Source organism: Bison bison, unplaced genomic scaffold (assembly GCF_000754665.1).
Source record: "Bison bison bison isolate TAMUID 2011002044 unplaced genomic scaffold, Bison_UMD1.0 scf7180017864499, whole genome shotgun sequence".
In the NCBI taxonomy this organism is placed as follows: Eukaryota; Metazoa; Chordata; class Mammalia; order Artiodactyla; family Bovidae; genus Bison; species Bison bison.
In genome coordinates, this window is record NW_011495058.1 from 1,994,694 (window position 1) to 2,001,052 (window position 6,359).

The 6,359-nt window shown below is 42.4% G+C and overlaps 1 long non-coding RNA gene across 1 annotated transcript; it reads left to right on the forward strand.

Annotated features, from left to right (window-relative positions):
- The first annotated feature begins 2,521 nt into the window (after positions 1-2,521).
- LOC104980352 lies at positions 2,522-5,739 on the forward strand. Its single transcript, XR_824249.1, has 2 exons — positions 2,522-2,737; positions 5,514-5,739. It is a non-coding gene; the product is annotated as an uncharacterized LOC104980352 (long non-coding RNA).
- The last annotated feature ends 620 nt before the right edge of the window (positions 5,740-6,359 follow it).

Sequence of the window (6,359 nt, forward strand, 5' to 3'; positions counted from 1 at the left end):
GTTTGTTTCTAATATTCCCTCCATCCTCCATCTAGACCCACACTTACTAGATTAAACTTCTTAAGACAAGAAGATAAAACAACATATTTTACCCTCTGACATTAAAATATCATGGAGAAAAATCCATCCATAGTTTAATGATTTCTGAGAACTAGCTCATATGCATTATATTAGCAGATAATTTGGGCCTTTCAATATGGGCAAAGATTGTAATGCAGCTAACAAATGCATTCAAATGAATGTAAAAAGTCAGTGTGCATAATTCAAATCCAAAATCCATCGAGTGGGTTTTATTGGCTCGTATCATCAGGAGAATTTCCTTTCCCCTTACTTTACTTGCACTGGCACAGCTTTAGGGAAATGAATCTGCAGATAATGCTTTACTTTACATCGAGGCATGGAGGGAATTCTACGTTTCTCATTAATTTTCTTTATTGTCTTAGATTCTATTTCATGAAAAATACTTCTCAATAAACTAGAGTTAAAACTTTGGTGAGATGGAATCTAACCAAAGAATTCTTAATCTTCCAACAGACAAAAATTCTGGGAGCTGGCATGCTCTCCTAACTTCCTGAAGAACATTTTTTTTCTTACGATATTTATTGCTTTCTCTCTAATTTTACAAGCACTCTTGTACAAGAATGAAAAGTGTACATTGCACCTCACCCAACTGCACTTCACTGAGACTCGCAGACACTGCATTTTTTACAAACTGAAGGTTCGTAGAAACCCTGAATTGAGCAAGTCCACAGTGCCATTTTTCCAACCACATTTGCTCACTTCATTCTCTGTGCCACATTTTGGTAATTTTCAAAACAATTTAGACTTGTTCATTGTTATTATTACTAACCTGTGGTGAATGATCTTTGATGTCACTACTGCAAAAAAATAATGACTCATGGAAGGCTCATATGACAGTTAGCATTTTTTAGCAATAAAGTATTTTTTAATGAATGTATGTCCATTGGTTTTTCTGACATAATGCTATAGCACACTTAGACTACAGTGTGGTATAACTTTTACATGCACTATGGAACCATAAATTTGTGTGACTTGCTTTATTGTGATACTCATTTTATTTCAGTGGTCTAAAAACTGAACCCACAATATCTCTGAAGTATGCCTATATATCCACATAAGTGTCTTTTCTTTCACAGGCTTATGGAAATTAATTTGAACAATATGTTTATTGCTGATGACAGTCCATAATATGATTTCTAAGTTCTTTACATGAATTAGTTCATTTAATCCTCACAATACTCTCATGGGCAGGTACTATTATGATCCCCATTTCATAGATGAGAAAACTAAAGTACATAAGGTTGGTTAGGAGCTTCCCAGGTGGCTCAGGGTCTGTCTTGGGCCCACTTTTACCAAGAATCCTGCTCTATCCACTTAGAAGAGCAAGTCCACACAGTTGATTTCTGATCACTGTAATTATCTGATCACATTGCTCAACTGCTCTCTTTAATATTTGATCACTCAGGCCTGCCTTCTGCAAGAATCCTGTCAAGTTGGTTCAGCCAAAATCCCCCCTTAGTCCCAATGTTTCCTTTGTAATTTTCCATCCACTGACTGTCCCCCCGACTCCCCTCTGCACCCCTTGGCTACAAATTCCCACTTGTTCATATTGTATTCAGAACTGAGCCAGTTTTGTCCCAGGGTCTCTTTTCCCCTATTACAACTGTCCTGAATAAAATCCGTTTGTATTATGTTAAAGAAATTGCATGGAAAGGCGTTAACACACTTTTTATTGGATGTATATTTGTGCTATTAACCCATCAAAAAGCATTCAACCATTCCCCCTAAAGATAGAAAGTGATGTCCAAGAAAATTATGAGAAGCGAAGTGCTGACGGGAAAAAACAAAATGGTGGGTGAAACACATATATTTACTCCCGCTACAGGCTTTCTAAAAAGAACTCACAAGAGATTTATTATAAATCACAGGCCCACAGTGACAGGAAGAATGGAAGAGTGCATAATAACAACAACATTTGGAAGCTAGAAAGCAAATGGATGTTTTATAAATCATGTTTCAGATCCGATAAGAAAATCCTGGCAGTGCTGAAGAAAGCCAAAAACAACCCAGTTTACACTGTGTTTGCTTGTGCTAAGTCACTTCAGTCGTGTCCAACTCTTTGTGACTCTATGGACATAGCTCACCAGGCTCCTCTGTCCATGGGATTCTCCAGGCAAGAATACTGGAGTTGGCTGCAATGCCCTTCTCCAGGGGATCTTCCTGTCCTAGGGATCGACTCACGTCTCTTACATCTCCTGTCTGGCAGGCGAGTTCTTTACCACTAACGCCACCTGGGAAGACCAATTTATACCATATTCTCCCCTAAAGAATCAAAATTGGTGAAAACACATATCGCTAGAAGCAGAGCTGAATGGAGGCTAAAGTCTATTGATTAAAAATCTATTTAAGAAACAGGGGAGGAAAAAAAAAAAAAGAAACAGGGGAGGTGACATCAAGATGGCAACCTAGATCATTTCCAACCTTGGTTCCCCTCACCAAGAAGACCAGCAACCGATTATACATGGACTAGACACCATCATGAGAATCCCAGAACCTGAGGGTAAGCTTGAAGAATCTCCCTGAGTGACAGAAGGACCACACAAGCAGGAAAGAAGCACAGCTTTACCTTGACTGCCAACCTCCTCCAGCTTGGCACAGCATCATGCCAAGAAGCCCACTTGGCCTGTGGCCTCTCCAGGGGAAAGAGAGAGCACAGGTGGGTATCTAGCTGCCCCAGCATTATGGAACACTTCTCAGGAAGCCCACTTGGGTCTCGCCTCACAAGGATCATGGGGACAATCTATAGAGTTAGACCAGTGGGGACCAGATAGAGACAGAGAAGCAGAGGAGGGCTTACAGCAATCAGTACTCAGATCTCGGAGGATTACATTCCTCCGTCAGCTGTCCCTGGGCAGAGACCCAGCCAGCAACTGTGCCCATTCACAGAGCTTAACCATTTACCTTATTTGGCCAGGGAGCTAGGTTGGCAATTCTGCTTGACTTGGATCCCCAGCCAAGAGGCTACACCTGTCATGAATGAAGCCTGTTCTACAGCCCTGCTCAGGTAGGGAAGCAAATTTCCAGTTTCTCCCCAATGGCTGAGCCTAGCTTCCAGTCCCACCTGAGCATGAAGCCTAGCCAGAGACCCTGGACAGCCACAAAGCAGCCCACCCTGCAGTCCCACTCAGACAGGAAACCAAGCCAGCAGCTCTGTCCAGTCGTTGGGCATAGCCTCTGGCCCCACAGAACCAGGGAGCCTGAACAGTGATACTGGGCAGCCCCAGAGCCCAGCCCACTACATCACCCAGCAGTGGAGCCCAGCCTAGGGACTAACACAGCTGCTAACAGAGCCGGAGCTTCACCAGAAGGGAGCACAGCCATGACCCCACCCCCGTCACAGAGCACAGCCTGTGGGCCCACTTGAACACAGCTTCCCTGGGGACTCAGACGGTAAAGAATCTGCCTGCAATGCAGGAGACCCAGGTTCGATCCCTGGGTTGGGAAGATCTCCTGGAGAAAGGAATGGCAACCACTCCAATATTCTTTCCTGGAGAAGCTCATGGACAGAGGAACCTGGCAGGCTACAGTCCATGAGGTTGCAGAGTCAGACATGACTGAGCTACTAAACACACACCACTTGACCAGAAAGTCTAGACAGCAGCACAGCCCAGATGGCCAGTCTCCAGCCTCACTCAGTTATAGGAAACAGCTTTGGGTGATCAAGGTGTCAAGTTTTACAGTGTTAAATCATTATGATTTGAGAATGTTTTATAACTAATTATTCTTTATTAGGATAAAGAATAACTTACCTAGAACCTATTACTCTGAAGTGGAGAGTTTTATGACAAAAAAATAACCAAAGAATCCTAAAATATGTGAGACTGACATGGGGTTCAAGTAAACAAACATGAGAGTTTGGAAGGCTAGAGACACCTGCAATGCCAGGCAAAATACTTGATAAAACTGCTGTCCGTGATAACTTGAAAGACAGGCCGCTGCCTATGCATCTGTAGCTTTAAAATAAGTGGTTGGAAAGTGTTCTGTATTGTCTCCTATTGCCAGCCTTCAGCAAGGTATTATGTGGAAAAGATGAGCTCAGGCAAAAATTTATCTGGTTTCCAAGCAATTACAGAAGGGAATAAACAAATTCAAATGCTTCACGAGGTTAGAAAATCTGTTTCTCCTTTCCCCAAATATGAAGAGAAAGTGAAAGTCACTCAGCCGTGTCTGACTCTTTGTGACCCCATGGACTATACAGTCCATGGAATTCTCTAGGCCAGAATACTGGAGTGGGTAGCCTTTCCCTTTTCCAGGGGATATCCCCAACCTAGGGATCAAACCTAGGTCTCCCGCATTGCAGGCAGATTCTTTACCAGCTGAGCCACAAGAGAAGCCCAAATACAAGGAGAGAAGGTGTTTAGACACCTTAAGCAACAAAATCCAATAAGACTTCTCAGCTAGGCAAAGTAACTCAGCCTTGCAACAGACATCAAAATAAGGGTGCCACCTTCCCAGCCAAACCCTGACTTACGGCATCCAGTCTTCAGTTGAGAGACACAATAGTGAAGACAGGGAAAGCTTGTGAATTACATATAGGCGAAATCTATCTGCATGGTAACCAGCATATGGAACTTACCAAAAGTGAATAAATTGAAAACTGTCAGAATTTTGGTGGAACTACCAAAGAAATCAGGAGGATGGTTTAAAGATGCCTCTTTTGGAAAAGTTTTAACACAACCCTTCAGGAAGGAAGGGACAATGGAAGCTACACACACTCCCAGAAAAGGCATTCTCTCCAAAGTCTGTGTCTGATGTGAGTATAAAGGGTAATGGATGAGAAAGAACTTCCCAAAAGGAAAGCCAGGGTCTGTGCGGAGCAGTGATCAAGGAAATTCCTCTCTGAAAGCAGAATCAGGGCCAAGGAAAGAATTTCTTCCACCTCAGGTTAGAAAGCCTTAAGAACGCTTTTTTAATAGAATTTCAGAATCTATGAACCAGAGATTGCCATGTCGCCCATCCCTTTCTTTTCCCAGTAGAGTTTTCTTTGTGTTTATCCTGTGCCTGCTCCACCATCCTAAGTGGGTAGGGAAAGATAACTTTCCTTCCCTGTTCATATGTCTATAGCTTAGAAGATGTCACTTCCAGCCCTCAGAAAGGGACTGCATCCCACCCAGAAATCTCAAACGTGGAACTGGATGCAGCAATCAGATAGGCTGTCTGTCTTGGATGATGTGTTCTACACATGGGAGGAATATGAGACAGTCCTAAGTATCAACAGAACAAGCAACCATAAAATTTTCTTGAGTGTTCACAAAACCTTTCCAGGCACAAGCTAGATTACATTTTCCCAACTTGCCTTCCATTTAGGTGTGATGGTCTATAACAGAGTTTGACCAATAAAATATGAATGTAATGATATGTCTCAGCTCTAGGTTTGGCCCATTAAAATCCCCCAAGGTGACCCTCCCTGTCTTTTTCTCTCTGCATGCCAGATTCAGAGATCCCAATAAGAGGATTCCAAAACCCTCGGGAACAGTACAGTCATAAAATCACACAAACAATGAGAAGTCTAGGTCCTCATAGAACCATGAAAGGAAAACGAAGAAAACAGCCAGGAGGCGACCATCAGCAAAGAGTGGAGAAAGTTTTCTAGAACCAAAGGACCATTCATTCTTAGTTTCTTCCACAACTTCCATGTTTCATTCAATAAATATGCACTTTTGTCATTGGAAGCCACAAGAGACATAATGTTTCAAAATAACATTATCATAGTTCCGATTGTTATCTTCATCCATATTGATATGCATATATGAGAATGGGAGGAAAGTGATAATTTTTATCTTTATGGGACAATCGCTTTTAAAATATTGAGAGTCCCTTGGACTGCAAGGAGATCCAACCAGTCCATCCTAAGGGAAATCAGTCCTGAATATTTATTGGAAGGACTGATGCTGAAGCTGAAACTCCAATACTTTGGCCACCTGGTGGGAAGAACTGACTCATTTGATCTTTCCCTGGGAAAGATTGAAGGCAGGAGGAGAAGGGGATGACAGAGGATGAGATGGTTGGATGGCATCACCAACTCAATGGACATGAGTTTGAGAAAACTCCAGAAGTTGGCGATGGACAGGGAGGCCTGACGTGCTGCAACCCATGGGGTTGCAAAGAGTCAGACACAACTGAGCAACTGAACTGAACTGAATATTTATTTGAATATGCTCATTAGCAGCATTAAAAATGAACCAAGAAACTGGTAGACTCTCTCTGTGTCTGGGACTAAAGGAAAATATCCTTCCATTTTCGTAGCCTCTAAAAGTTTAGAAACCATCCAATGGACT